The 16,596-nt window shown below is 39.7% G+C and overlaps 1 long non-coding RNA gene across 1 annotated transcript in view; it reads right to left on the reverse strand.

The window, feature by feature from the left end:
• Nucleotides 1-1,273: 1,273 nt before the first annotated feature.
• LOC148026064 (uncharacterized) overlaps nucleotides 1,274-16,596 on the reverse strand; it is a 47,418-nt gene continuing 32,095 nt past the window's right edge. The window contains exon 4 of the long non-coding RNA XR_015693030.1: nucleotides 1,274-1,600. This is a non-coding gene — a long non-coding RNA (uncharacterized LOC148026064). The remainder of the gene's footprint in view (nucleotides 1,601-16,596) is intronic.

Below are 16,596 nucleotides of genomic sequence, written 5' to 3' on the forward strand. Positions count from 1 at the left end.
TGATGAAAACTCATAGAATTACATGGAACCATGGAGAGGAGAGCCAAAATAAACATCAAAATCTATCAGTAAATATCATAAAGTGTGATTTTATACAAAGCATGATAAGTATATATAAAGAATGCTACATGGAAGAGGCATGCATAGATCACACAAGAAAAAAAAAAGATGATGTGTGCTCCATGAATTCAATCGCATGCTACATATTTTAGCCATTTGAAAGCTTTTCTCAATGCAAAGGAGTGTCAAATGGACTCTAAAAAATGAACAACCAGACATTAGTCCACTATACATAATCTATCATTAAATAAACTAGTGACTGCTGACAAGAAAGAGGATTGAATTATTAGGCCACTACATGTACACAATCTATGGATAAGTGCAATGAGACCATTTCTCTTTGAATATCAAGTCTTTAAACTTGTGGAATCACGGTTTTTGATTAGGTGTTATAAAGGAAATAGAATAGCATTGTTAGAAAGAAAATTCTTATTACTACAAGTGATATTCTAAATAAAAAAGTAAGAAAAACCCAAAACAAATTTACAAAGTCCTCCAAATAAGTATTATGGCCACCATTCCCCAGATGATGCACGACCCCTGGTTCTAATCATGCCCTTGCTACCTCCCGCTCTGCTGTCACCCCATTGTCCTTGAGAATTTGTGGCCTCCTCTCCTTGAGTCTCTACCAATCCTTTGCGCCTAGCCACTTGGTCTTTGAGGTGCCACTCTTGATTTCCTTACATGTGTTTGATAGTCTAAGTCACATGTATGCACGCATGCACTTCATCATCCACCCAATGCAAAAGCCTCTCTATTGAAGGTACCGGAAACTCCTCATGCGAAGACACCAATACATCGCCCTTGCTCCCCTCTAGTATATTATTCCAATGGTATAGAATGTTGTTCCTAAATACTTGTTGGCACAACTCTCTTATGCAAGACATCACCCTCCTCCACTCATCATTCATGATTACAACATCTATCTTGTTATCTATGAGGTGTCTATACCTCCCTCCTACGGCCACACTCTTGGGCATAACCAAGAGGCTCCTGTATGTCTAGCATACTTGGGGGGATAGTATCTCTCAGAGTAGCATCCATAGGGGTGCCATCTGTATACGGCTAAGCAAAACCTAGAGTCATGAGAGTAGATGTCCCTACAAGTGTAACAAATCCTAGAGGTGACAAGTATCCACTAGATGGATGAAACAAAGATATTGTATCAATGTCTCCACAACACCCACCCCACCCGACCCTCTCTAGAACCGGTATGAGAGTGAGAAGTAGCAACTCTCTTTGGAACGGACTATAGGCTCACAATATTCACATCTCCGCAGCACCCCCAAACTCGCCCTAGAACCACTCCCTCCATTCGAGGCTAGTCTAGGGCATCGATCTTGTCTATTGAAAATTGAAGCATTAGAGCATGCCAAAGTAGACCTTGTAGAATGGCCCAATGATGTCGGGGATAGCTCTTGGTCCACCATATCTCTAAATTGGGCCATCCAATTTGGAAATATACATGTGAATATCTCTTGTAGCTCCTCATCGGTCATCCCTTGACTCATCCTACTCTCTAGGTATCGTCAAAGGTAACCTGCACAGACTGAAAATGATGTTAGCATAATCAATATAAGAATTTAGGTAAAGCACACCAATATAACTTTGAAAAAAAGGATGCTAATTAAAACACATATACTAAAGTATCCTTAAAGGCTAATCATCAACAAATTGAGAAAGCATATGCAAAGACGACCTGCCCTATGGTCCCATGTCAATCTCTTAGCACCACTCGGCATACACTAGAAGGTCTATAGATAGGTCACCATAGAAAGAGAAGTCCATTTCATTTTCAAAAAAATCTTGGCCTCTTGTTTCTTCATCCACATTACTAGTGTCTATCTCCTCTGCATACTCCAACCCCTCTTCGCTCTCTACTCTCTAAAATATCGACCCCTCCACCTACATACTCTCCTCGTCTATGCTACAAACATTGCATTCATTATACACTCATGCACTTTGAGGAGCTGATGACACAACATACCACCATCGAGGTTTTCAAGGATTTGAATAGAAGATTACCTATTCAATATCACATGTAAGAGTGAATCAACATTTATGATTATTTTGTGTTATGGAAAAATTAAAAAAATAGTTCATGCACCTATTCACAATGATTTGGTAGCAAGACAAATGTATCGCGAAGATCCATCCATCTTTTCTCAGAATCTATTTTTAGAAATCTAGATGGACCTTGCCAAACGGTTGCCCCAACTCCTTCCAATACCTCTTTAAACCATTGTACATCGAATATGATCATGAAGAAGCTACGTCAATACACTGATATAACACATTGCAAGTTCCCAAAATACTCCAACTCATCTACAACATTATTCCAACCCATGGCCTCTGCCATTGGCTCTCTTGCCTAAACTTTGCCATGACACCACAATTCATGGTGGAGCACATTTTTTCAATGCACTCAATATGGAAATGTCGCTTATGCAACCATCTCACACTTTAGATTTTTTATTATACATTGAAATGGTTAGATTAATTGTTGCACATAAAATCTAGATACTTATCCATGGATGCAGGATGCAACATACAAAAAAAAAATCACTTTCTCTTCCATGGTAGTATCTATCCATTTTTCTACTTTGTTTTCAGCCACCACATCCTTCACTGACCATAGCATATTTTTGTTTGAATCCACTGTCAGTAGCCACTCTGAAATATGCACTAATGCCTCTGACACTAGCCAACCTTTAGCCATGCTACCTTTTGGCCGCTCTGACCTCATTCTCGCATAGAGTCCTTCAGGGTTTTCATGAAGTGCTTCAAGAAGAATATCCATCACGTATAAATGGGTCCTACAATATCCACTTCATCTACTAGATGCACCAGGAGGTGAGCTTCTATCGTGACCATGCTCATGGAAATGTACTTTTCAAAGAGACAAACCGCCTCCACCGCTCCTCACCTTGCCAATTCAGTAGAGGATATCTTGATCTCCTTCTGTGAGATCCATTGCACTAAATTCGAAATCTCGCCTAACATATTTTTAGTGTGAGAGACCTTACGATTGCAATTAGTAGTACAAACTATCAAAAATGGAGAAGCATTACATCACATTGGGTCAATACTAAATAGCAAAACATTGAGGCTACTTACACAATTAAGATTAGGACATACCTGACATGTCTTATGCCAATCATGGGATTTCAGCTCTAATGGTAGCTGGTCATCTTTAAAAAAAGCAAACTTGAGGGAATGCATCATACCCATTAGAGTGCCAATAGACATGATAATTTACTTCATAGTGTGCTCTTCTTTAGTAGAAATAGGACCCAAGGAGGACAAACCTAGTTGCAAGTGAGCATCAGTACTCGACCAAAGCCCATCCATCATGCCCACCTCCTTCAAATCTATTCGTGCTCCTACAATGTCTCTCTTTCCTATGATATGGTCCCATAATAAGTTGCCCACATTCTTGAAAATATGCATGGGATCAAACAAATGGTTGATCAGGTCCAATATGGAAACTTGTAGAAAATTGAGAAATGTCACATTTCACTTGGATGTGACTCATGCTAGAGTTCATCCAAAGAAAACCTCCCCTCAATTCATGACCCTCTGGCAAGAAAGCAACGTGTCCTTGATATACCATCTTCTTCATGGTGTGTGTCCTTTGGGAGTATAAGTGTGGCCAATACAATGGACATGCATGATAACATGAGGTAACGAGACGTGTCATGACACCCCTATCTAGTCAACACAAACTTGAACGAGCCGTGTTAGATATCACCAATGAGAATGAAAGCCCACTTATACCTGAGAACACTCTAAATATCAAAAAGTCATGCATGGTCCACATGAGAATAGCTTGTATATTAGTGGACTATTTTTGAGGCATTAGGGGTCAAAAGTATACCTCAGGGATAAGAGACAGAAGGGTAAAGGGAGATTTAGGGAGAGGAGTAGACAAAAGAGAAGGGGTTTAAAGAAATAGAAGATGTAGAAGAATACTCATAGAGGTGAAGTCTGTTAATTTATTTATGCATCATAAGAAGATAAATCTCTTGTAGAAAAAAATGTGCATAAAATAATAACTTCCTCTCTGCTGCTCAAACTGCCAATCTGATGCTTACGTTGGCTCCGAAAGGAGAGAAAATACTGGGACTACTGGCTAGAATTCTCCCAAATCACTCCTTCTCCTAGTTCGGAGTGTTGTTCACTGCCTAAAAGCTGCACTCACGCCTCACGTGATTTCACCAATCCTTTTTTTTTTGCATAAAATCCTCCAAAAATGGCTAAAAGCCTTTTTTTTGTTTTAAGCATATCATCCTGTTCTAGAAGTTGTCTACAGTATTTGAATATTTACAATAGATAAATCTCAAATATTACAAATTGGTGAAAATTGTCTAAAAATCTAGTATTTTTGAACCATCCACACTACGAATACTAACATTAATGACTAATATGGCATTGACTCTCTAGATCAATAAGAAAGTCAAATGACCATGCACTCTAGAGTTTTTCACACTATGACCACGTAACGGCACGACATCCACCCCCTTCTAACCTACATATTCTCTAGCATGTGCCAAAGTCTTCTAGATCTGTAGTGTCAGAAGAAGCATCCTTTGCTATGTTTTCAATGCCTTCATCTTCTACCTCTTCTTCTTCCATATTCTCATGTTCATGCTCAGTATCCAATTCCTTCAACTCATATGCTAAAGACTACCTACATTTAAAGAGCTTGATATGTTTTCTAGCCACCACTAGAATCCTTACATTTGTCTCATCCATGTCATTCAATGCATAGGTAGCATTATAAAAAAAAACCTTACCACATATGGACCAGACCACCGCTTTGCTATCTTCCGACTGGCACTATGATGATTTTTGAAGCTACTGTTATGTACCAGCACCCAGTCCCCTTCTTGTATGGCTCGTGGTTGAAGCCTATGTCCTTGTCAAACCTCTTGTTATTCTTAATCCTTGCAGTCATTAGCCTTTTCATGATTGTCTCAATGTCTTCATGCCTTCTTTCCAACTCTCTAATGGGTAGGACGAGCAACTCTTCTCTATTCAAACCCTCTTTCCATGGTAGAACACTCCAAGTAGCACTAGTCTCCTCAATAAGCATGATGTGGCTATTGTCCATACATTAATTCAGAAGGCATATAACCTATAATTGCACTATGAGTGGTCCTATCATCCCATAAAGCAAAGGGTGACATTCTTGGCCACTCTTTCATCCTACCCTTGCATGGCTTTGCTAATGCCTTAATGGTAGGCTGATGACCTCTTTCACTTTTTCCATTTGCTTTGGTATTGTAGAGTGAAGTTAAAGCCATCTTGATACCCAATCGTGAGAAGAAATTACAAGCCTCATCCTCATCCAATTCTCCTCTATTTGCAACCACTTTATCAACACAACCATATCTACAAAAGACTTCTTCCAATAAGAACCTACAAATTGCTTGAGTAGTTTTTGTACTAAGAGCTCAATCTTCCACTTGATTTGTCAAGTCTTCTCATGCAAGCACAAGATATCTCATATTCCATAAACCTGTAGGCATAGTAACCAAATCAACTACCCATTTGTAATGCATAGACAATGGATAGGTCCATTGCAACACATCTCTATGCTTTATACCATGTAATATATCTGAGAGAGACATTGCATGATTCCACATAATGCTCCACATCTTTATACATGTCTTGCCACAAATACTTCTATTTGATCTTAGCAAATGTGCCCCAAACTCCTGTATGCCCAGCCCATAAGCTTTCATGAAACTCTTGTATCACCTGTTGTAGAGAAACCCTATCTCCCAACACACGTACTAGAGGTCCTCTCTTTTGCTTTATATGCTTCCATAAATATTTGTCTTTCAGGAAAAACCCATAATATTTTCTTTTAATCCTTTTAAATTTAGCTTCACACCACTCATCCTTCTTTGTCATGAGGCTGAGATATTTGCCTATTTTTAGCCAATCATTCTCATACAACTCTTCCAAAAATTGTGTTGTCACAGAAGCATAACACTAATGATGCTGTCTCTCTATTGCTCATTCTTCTCCATGGCTGTAAGTTCTTTTCTTATTGCTGAAATCTCTGTTATAACACTTGTACCTATAGTAACAATAGCTGCGTACTCATTCCCTACTCTCATAAAGTCATTTTCAGTATCTATCACATCATTCTCTTCATCTTCAAACCTTGCTCATCTTCAAACCTTTCTCATGAAAGCATGTCAACCACCACACGATTTTCTCTACCTGCAATATGCTTAGATACATTTAAACATGTCTCCTGCATCCTACTTATGACATCAATCTTTACTTGTGAGGGCTTTCTCCCATATGGTCCATGTTAAAAGTGCAAATCTAGAGCATGCTAGGAGCTATGGAGGGATGGAAGATGAAGACAAGACTCATGTAACTCCATATTGGGGAATATGGGAATTTGCCATAAGTTTGGGACACGTGGTCAAATCTTTGGATTTGTCATAACTTGAACAATATAACTCCAAATCAAGCGCTCTATAGCTAAATAGATTTCATTTTTCAAGAGCTTTCCAATTATAAGTACATCATATAGTTTTGAGAAACTTATGGGCATGTTATCCGGGTGTCACCTTTTTAGCATTGAAATAATGGGAATTGGGAGATTCCCAAACTCACTCATATTGTGTTATTTTGAAATAGACAAAGAGAGACCAATTGTTACACAAGTGAATTATGTTCCAAGATGGAAGAGTATACTCATATGGAAAATCTTGTGTAATGGATTGACACTAACACAACTCTAAGTGAAAGTACAAAGCATCATGGTATTGTATTCATTCCATTTGAAAGTGATAGTCAAGTACAATGCTTTAGAGAGTCTAGGTTGTTTCACTCTCCTCACTCAGCATATGGGATTCAGGACATCTATTACTGGAGCATACATCATTTGTCTATTTCTCGACACTCCCGCTCAAATGATGAGTTCCTACACTTGTAGGCTTTTTCTCCCTCTACATGGTGACATGGCTTGAGAGACTAGCTCATAGTAGCCTAGTCAACTTAAAGAAAATCCACTGAGGAAAAAACATATGAAAGATACAATGAAATAATATTTTAGAACAATCTATCAAAGTTGTTGATGGTAGCAAAAGCATCTTCTTCTTCTTCTTTATTCATGAATTGATTCTAGTGGTGATAATTCTGCATCTGATGTGATCTTTTCTTATGGAAACATTCACTAGCTACATGGCCAGTCTTAATATAATAATGACATGTCATCCAATTTTTGTTGTTAGTGTTGAATCCTTGTCCTCTTCCTTTGGGTCCAACAGTTCCTTTGGTGTATAATAGATTTTCCCTAGATGATGGGACAACATCTTTTACATTCTTGTTCTTCTATTTGTTCTCTTCATCAAGAAGAGAATGCGCAATATCTTTAAGTAAGAGACTTGGAACATTACTTAGGGTGGACATAAGATTCTCATATGGATCCTTATTTACACTTGCAAGCAGTATGACTATTGCTTCATCTTCATCAATATTCTTCTTAAGAGTTGCAAGATGGGTTTTTAGGATCTTGAACTTGTTAATGTGTATGGTCATGGAAGCATTGTCTTTTATATCTAGCTTATAAAACTACATGAGTAATTTTACCTTTGAATTCTTTGCTTGGGTACTAACCATCCTATTAAGTTCCTCCCAAGACATTCTAGCATCTCTAATGCCAGAGATATGATGAGGTGCATCATCACTTAGTCGAGAAGCAATGATGTCTAGTGCCTTGTTAGTCATTTTCTTCCATTCTTTGGTTTTTTGGTGGAGCTAATGCAAGGATCATGCTTTTTGAATCTTATTTCTGGTCATCTGCATCACCTTCATTATCTTCAAAGAGATCCTGGAGGTCTTTCCTCATGAGGTGGTACATGGTCTTTTCCTTCTAGGCATGGAAGCCTTCCCCATTGAACTTTGCTATTTGTTTGAGCTCTACCAATTTTGATTAGCATACAATCAGCCAGTAAGAGAGTTGTAGTTCAATGTGTCAAGAGACACATAAGGATTAGTGTCAAACTGACACTAGTTGAGTATCAATGGGGGATACTATTCTTTGAGTTTAGTCTTAGATGTCGGTGCTTGAAGTCTTCAAATATTTCAAGGTCTCCTCTCCTTGGGTGAATCTTGCTGTGGACTTTAGTGCTTGTAGCTCAGTGATTAAAATCAGTATTGATAGCTTCAGTGAGAACAATCAGTGAGATAAATGTCAAGCTTTTGAGGTTTTGGCTATGGAGTCTTTAGGGTTTCTGACAAACCTGGCTAAATTTTTTTATCACAGTAGCCTGTAAAGGCAACCAATTGATGAGTCCTTTGATGGGCAGTAAGCTCATTAGCCCACGTTTGATTGCCCTATGTTGGTAGGGAGAATCGCAATGGGTGAGCTGTATGAATTTAGGCAAGCACAAAAATTCCAACATTCACAAATTTTGGAAATGCCGATGCATAGAGTGGCCAATGTTGATCTATAAGATGGTACAAAGTTGCGCCTTGAGTTGCTGAAAATTTCCTCAGAAGAAATTGTAATGAGATATGGCCTTATTGTGAGATCGAGGAGATCAAATGGTTGCAGGTCCTGTTTGGCTATGGAGGACACATATAATAGAAATTGACACAATTGACAATACTAAGCTATAGATGACCTAATGTTAAGCTCTGAGGTGATATAGAGGAGATCTAGGAGTAGGAGTAGAGATCTCCAAAACTAGCTATGGCTGCCAAGCAAGGCAGTGAGAAGGAGTAGGAGATGGGGTTCTATAATGAGCTAGATGAGAGTGAAATGGAGCTGGAGGAGTAGTGCAATGCTTGATTGAGCTCTGATACCATCTTAAAAGTGTGGATATAGAGCGTGCCAAGAGCTATGGAGGATGGAAGATGAAGACAAGACTCATGTTGACATAGACAAAGAGAGACCAACTATTACACAAGTGAATCAGGTTCCAAGATGGAAGCTTGAACTCATAAAGACAATCTTGTGTAATGGACTGACATTGACATGACACTAAGTGAAAGTACAAAGCATCATGCTATTGTATTCATTCCATTCAAAAGTGATAGTCAAGTACAATGCTTTATAGAACTTAGGTTGTTCCACTCTCCTCACTATGCATATGGGATTCAGGACATCTATTCTTGGAGCATACATCATTTGTCTAATTTTCAACAGTCCACCCATGTGTCCAACAACTAATACTTCCTCCACTCCAAAAATTGACTTTTCTCCTGACAGAGTCAAATGCACTTCTTTGAGACGGCTCAAAATCTTGTCACAATCAACAATATGATCAGCCACAAATCTTCTACATTCATGCTCATTCAACTCTTCATTCTTCTCATAAATATCACATCCTTTGATTAGCACATCATCAAGAAAGGGTAAGGTCAACTGAGGAATATATTCTCTCAAAACTCTATGCATATCATTTATCATATGTGCCACTGAATTGGTTGCTCCCTGTGGAAGCGTACACATCCTAACCAATCCAAGTGGTGTCTTCATGGTATTGATATCCCAATTTTCTAATGCAAGTTGGAACTGATTATATCCTAAATATAAATATCCCATAAATTAAATTGCCTTACCTACAAATTCTTATGCGAATTCATCCACTATCAGGTTTGATCCAACATTCCTCAAAGAACCATTCTTCTTTGGAACAATAAACAACTGATTCAAATATGGAGCTGAAGAGGGCTCCAAAATCCACATTGTGATCTTCTCGTTCAAAAGCTCTAGTAGCTTAGGAAAATATGCTCCAGGTCCTAGAATAGGCTTTAAATTCCATGGCACATGAGGTAGTGTAAAGATCACCATAGTTGCCGATCAACACATCCAATTTCATTTGGCTCAAACGAAAGGCTTTCCCATTCTGTAATATTCTCGTTAAAAATGTTACGAGGCTGTGTGAAGTCTCGGGCAAATGATAATGCTAGCATTATGTTAACGAACAGTGCGATTGTATTTCAAATTTTTTTTTTCCTCTTTCCCCCAGCCGAAGCGTGGCTGAGGGAAGAGGATGGGGGCTATGTTGGGAAATAGGAGAGGTGGAGGAAGAGGAGCCATGTAGGCACCACATGGGGGAGGGAGACCTTACCCCCCTTCCTATAAATACCCCCCTCTAAGGGGTGAGAAGGGGGGTGGTGGGAAAAGCTGAGAGGCCGCGGAGGGGCCGTGAGGAGGCTACCGCGGAAGGGCCGTGAGGAGGCTGCCGCGAAGGAGAGGGGACTGAGAGGATGCCATTCTGCCCAAAAGAAGGAGGGAAAAGACTGTTGTTGCAAGAGGCCGCCGTGCAAGAAGGTCGCCGTGCAAGAAGAGCTGTCGTGCTGCTCTAGGGTTGCCGCCATCATGGAGGGTGCCAAGATCACCACTGCTGCCTACTGAATCCGCCGCCACCTCACAGGCTGAAACCGCCATCGCCAGTCGTCATATTCTTCCCCCTCAATCATCTCGTTGATCCACATACTCCTGGGAAGCAAAAGATTCCTAAAGCTTTGGAAGCTTCTTAAAAAAAAAACAAGGCCTAAGACCTTGTGCACATAGGGTCTATTCCGGGGGTTAAAAGCCTTCCCTTGAAGCCCATTTCCCATAAGCTTATTTCCCGCAGCTTCATTCGTAAGAGCTCTTTTCTGCAAATAAGCTTCAAATCCCACAAGCCATCCATAAGTCCATTCCTAGCCACCCGCGGTTTTTAAAAGAAGCTCATAAAGCCTCCATTTTCATAGCTCTCTCAAAAAAGGCCCATCTCCACAATCCAAGCTCCAACCCCACAAGGCCTCCAATAAGCCCAAACCCCGCAAGCCGGTATTCTCAAGGATCCGTACTTCGGAAGGGATCTCCTGCATACGAGGGAGAAAGGTAAAGATCTTGAGGCTGCGTACCAAGGTGAGTAAATTCACCAAATCGTGTAAAGACAAAGGCAACCTGGAAGTCCAAAATTATGGCCACAATGGCCAAGAGGTTGCAAGTCGGCGGGCCTGCGGAAGGATCTTCTCCTAGTATTTACGTGGATATTTCCCGGAGCCCACAAGTCCAGGTTTTATCTATTTGGATTCCACACAAAAGTATTGAATTAGTCACGATAACTTCATCGATTAGGAAGCACTCATGCATGTTCAAATTCAACTAGTCAAGTTAAATGCAATTGGAAAATGAATTGGCTATTTGAACATTTACTATAATTAGCTCAAGATATGAAAAATGATCATTGGTACGTTCAATGGAATGAATGAAAAGAACATAAGGTGTGTATGCATTTTTAGGACCTTACCAGTAAGTTTCCTTTTGTGCATTAAAAAATGACGAGCCTAGGACAACTGTTGCCTCATTACAAGGGTGAAATTATTGAGGTACACCTTTTACTAGACATGGAAAGATTAATGGCATGTCACATTTTTAGATAAATCTTCTTGGTAATGATTCATTAAGGAAGTCGTTATCACCCGTAGGAAATAGCAAAGCATGGAAATAATTCTAAGGGCTGCATTAAATAGGTTAACTCTAACTTCAATTGGCATGAATCTCATTTAACTACGTGTAGTTAGGAAAGGATTGCATGTTCCACATTCATCATACGTAAGAACTTCATTCATCAGGAGATGTAGTTAGGGAAAGGTTTCATGGTTCATTAAGCATGAAATCTTAAAAAGCTTAGAAAAAGAATTGTGAGCATGATTCGTGAAAGCAAGTCCTAGTTGGATCAATGGAAGTTTTTCCGAAATTTAACATGCCTTTTGGCCTTAACAAGAAAAGTTAGGGATTGTGAATCTAGTCGTACGTTGAAGCAATGAATCGTGTGCTTACGTAAATTGTGACAAAAATGCAACTAGTTTTCTCCTTTTAGATCAAGTAAACATCTCTAGGAATGGTTCGTCCTTATCGCAAGACAAGTAAACTCGAATACCTAAATCACTTAAACCGCAAAGTATTCGCATAGGATGGTTCAGTCGATACGATAAATATCCCAAGTGCTAACTAGGGTTTAGCGCGATAAGGATTCGACCTAGTTTTACACTTGTTGTCAAGTCAAAACCCTCAAACCCAAAGATCATACCCACATTCACGAAATGTTGAGTCAATTGGATGCTCATGCATAAAACGATCTAAGGTTTCTACCCTAAGGATCACTCGTTCAAATGACGAAACTTCGATTGAGTTGGAAATTCCTAGGACCGTGGCCTAATATAATTAGGAATGGGTTGGGTAAGAAGACACCCTAAACCCTACTTCTAGTCTAATCATAATTCCTTGACCAGAAAACACCGTTCAATGGGTGAAATGATCCCTTGGAATAGAGGCGACACTTGTGCAACAAGTTGCAACGTCGCATAGCCTTGTGGTTGATCACAAGAAAGTTTTGCCATTCCTTGGAATGAGGTTGGCAGGTTCTTGCGCAATTTTAACTTGCAAGAGGTTGAGTAGTCATCCTGTTACATCACCCTTATTGGGAAAATTTGCCAAGTTAAGGGAAGTTAGGTATTTGCTTGGAAGCAAATGATCAATCAATAAATTAGAGCGACATGGTCGCCAGGATTTACTATTAATAAAACCTAAGGTATTGGCTAAGTTGGGTTAGCAGGGTATGACCCTAACCCAAGGACAAAAGGGTGAACAAACAAACCCTTGGGGATCTTGCCAAGTCGCAATTGATCCCAGATGGAATGCTGGGTGCATTCGGAGAGAAGGATCCACTCCTTAACAGTTGACCAAATTAAACTACCACTGGAATTGATTGTGCTTGTAATAGTTTAGAAATCACTGTTTGCATTGTTTGCTCAAGGAACTAAAGGATGAAAAGATATCTAAATGCTTCAGGTTGAAGGCCTGAAGGGAGAGGCAGCTTCAGTTACCCCCGACTGCCTGCCTGACCCTAACCAAGGGGGTTGTTGACCGCGCCGGGAACGTGGACCGAACCCGCCGCGAGAGGTCTTTCCGTTGAGCTCTACTTGGAGCAGGAGGATGCTTGGGTGCCAGGGGGGCTCTGGCCGTAAATCCCTCGCCTTCCGGGTCCTGCACAAGAGGCTAACGTGACTTGGGATTGGATCTCGAGGCCCGCATACTAGTCTACGGGCGGAAGCTTGGAATAGTGATCCCTGAGGATTACTGGATAGCCTTCGGGGGAATTATGGACAAGCCTGCGGGCGGAAATCCTTGTATTTCAAAGATTAAATGATGAAATGATAATAAAGAATTTGTTTGATATTGTTTTTCTATGTCACGTGATAAGATTACGTGAAGGAACCAGTGCTTAACAGGATTAATTAAAGAAGCTGATTGTTATATGTCAAATTAATGTGTTAGATAATTACATAACTAAAACAAACCGAGGAAAGTGCGGAGGATGGACCATGGGTCCGTCCTACGGTTGGGTGGTCCCGGTTAGCCGGGAACTTTTCTCAAAAATCTCGAAGAACAGCGGGATGATGATCATCATCAAAACGAATAAATGAGAGCAATGACCTAGAATTATGTTTTACCCGATTTACGCTGTTTTAGGGGAACGGAATGGGACTATGCCTTATGGTAGAGAGGTTGAGTTTTGCATCCCTCTCGTTTCCCATTCTCCTTGAACCAAGTGCAGCGTGAATCCGCTTCAGACCTGGTGTTTCTGCATAAAGTAGTTCACTCGGGTCTGACGCTAGTTGCTGTTAGCTAATGACCAAACAGAAAAACCCAAATTCAGGTCGATCCTAAGTGGAAACGGCCAGGATACTTCCGCTACGTGGCAGACGCGGGAAGACCTAGATCGCAAGTCCCGTAACATTCCATGGGAATGCCGGGCGGAGCTTTCTAGACATCCTTTCCGATGGACTGCTAAGACGTGTCCTGGATGATTCTAGTGGACACGTTACACATTCCTTGCCAACATCTACAAGAAACAAGCTCTTTTTGCAGGTAAAAGAAAGCTTGTATCACCAATTTTCATCTTTTGTAAATTTTCACCTGTAAATTTATGTCCTACTCCATATGGATCCCGTCAATTAGGCTATTGAGTCACTTTTTCAGCCAATCCATCACTTTCAAGTGGTAAAGGCAAAGCCCCAGGCTTAACCTTCTTTGCAACTATTTTGTACTTTTTATCCACCCTTTCTTTAGCCCTACTTTGCAGCCCATAACATTCACGCTCAGAAAACTCTTGAATGACTTCACACATCTTTAAAGTGTCAACATAAATAACCTCTTTTTCTGCCATCTTTTCAGCATTAATTGCTAAAGAAATTTTAGCCACTATATCAACATCAACTAGCCTTGAAATACCTTCATTTGCAACCATCAAGCCATATGTTATCAGCTCTTTTTCAGCCCACCTACATATTTCTTTTTAACCCTACACATGGATGTAATATTCTTAAAACTGCCAAGACTATATGTTGTCCATTCCTACAATCCTGACACAAACACACTTTTCCCCTTTCTTGGAGGTATAATTATCTTCCTAGAGGCACTACCATAGCCTCCACTTACATCACAGCTCTCTAAAAACCCTTAAACTCTCGTGCATTAGGTAGCATGGGATTATCCTGCAGCCTATCCTAATTGCAAGGATCATTCACACAAATATTGGGAAATTGTACCGCATTTGTATTGTCTTTACTCCAACCCTAAGCATATGAAGAACCGTCAGCCAAGACTTTTGTTTCTAGCCTTGATTTTGAATTATAGGGCAATCCCAAAATGACCGGATAACTACATGAATCCTACATCAAAAAATGATATCCATCCCTAATATCTCCAATAGTCATGGGTACATTTGAATAAGCCGCATAAAGATCCCTTGATGAATTGTTTGCTTCCTGCATGCGCCATCCCGGATCTACATCAATTAGCCAATCTCCATAACACCGTATTGGGGAATATGGAGATTTCCCATAAGTTTGGGACACGTGGTCAAATCTTTGGATTTTTCATAACTTGAACACTAGAACTCCAAATCAAGTGCTCTATAGCTTAATAGATTCCATTTTTCAAGTGCTTTCCAATGATAGGTCACATCATATGACTTTAATAAACTTATGATCATGTTAATCGAGTGCCACCTTTTTAGTATTCAAAAAATGGGAATTGGGAGATTCCCAAACTCACAAATATTGTGTTCCATTCTCATACAAGTCTTCGTGCCATAACATTGATTTCAGAACTATGATCCAAGAGAGCTATGCAAGGCATCTCTCTATCTCCCACTTTAATAATTGTCTCTGTTGTAGCACAAGCCCAATGCATTTGTGAATAATGATTGCTTGGAATAAAATGAGCATCTTCTTCTTCATGTGCTTGTTGATGGACATCCCCATTATACATAGCCTTCTCTGTATGCTTACTAATTCCCATAAGACCAATTTTAGCCATAAGATTACTTTCTACACTCCCATTTAACCCATTTTCAACATCACCTTGCTCCAAATTAGCATTACATGCATAATCATATTCCCTCTGAAGTTGTTTCTCTATGTCTTTGTCAACCTGCATCAATGCTTGGAAAACTTCACCATCAAATTGTCTTTTTCATTTCAGGATATCAATGATTACATCATGAAATTCACACTTTGCGATTCGAGGAACTTTTCAAGTTTGATTTCCACTCTACTACCAAGTACGCGATCTTCCAAGACCTTTTTAAGGTTTGTGGTAATCTCAAGATTCTATTGTAACCTATAACCAAGCTAGTTGCCCCTTTTCTTCCCTTGTTTCTTCTCATGAGATGCATCCTTCATAACGTGCTCAGGTATGGCTTTTTCAATCTCTTTCTACTACTCCATTTTACTTTGTGTTATGCATTTAGATGGGCCTGAAGAGGAAGGACCAGTAGTGTCCTCATCTCTTCTTCTCTTTTCTTCCACAAGAGCTTCTTGATTATGAACCTTAACCAAATAAGCATAGGCTGAAAATGAATCCACTGGTGCACTTCATCCTGTTATCCCTCGTATACTTTGACTTACATTGGCCAATTTAGACTTTGATGTGAGTCATTAGTATTAGTGTGAGTTGCATGGATTATCCAAAAATACTAGATTTTTGGATAATTTTAGCCTATATTTGATATTATTTATTGTAAAATTTTGAAAAAGTTACAAAAGCTTCTAGATTAGGATGGCATGCAAAAAGCAAGTTGCTTTTTCAGACAATTAGGATATTTTTCATAAAAAAGACAGATTGACAAAATCATGCTCATCGTGATCGTTGTAAACAGGCTAAAAACTACAGGTTGAACTGAAAGAAGAAGAAGGAGTGATCTAGGAGATCCGTGACCAAGTGTCTTGTAGTTTTACCCCCTTTCAAAGCCAACAGAGCCATCAAATTTGGGTTCCGAGCAGCAGAGAAGAAGCTGTAATTTTGATGTACATTTTGGTTCTATGAAGGAGCTCCAGGATAACTAATGCCTAGATATTGCTTCTGAGTAGTGCAAAGATTCTAGGTTCTTTCAATACATATTGATTCAATTCATTGTGATTTGTTTTTGCAGTGTTTACCACTTGGGTATTCTCTATCTTCTCTTCCATCTCTTATCTCTTCTTTCTTCTACTTCTGAT

The sequence above is a fragment of the Lygodium microphyllum genome, chromosome 14, assembly GCF_053477565.2.
Source record: "Lygodium microphyllum isolate KBCC chromosome 14, Lygodium_microphyllum_v1.1.10, whole genome shotgun sequence".
In the NCBI taxonomy this organism is placed as follows: domain Eukaryota; kingdom Viridiplantae; phylum Streptophyta; class Polypodiopsida; order Schizaeales; family Lygodiaceae; genus Lygodium; species Lygodium microphyllum.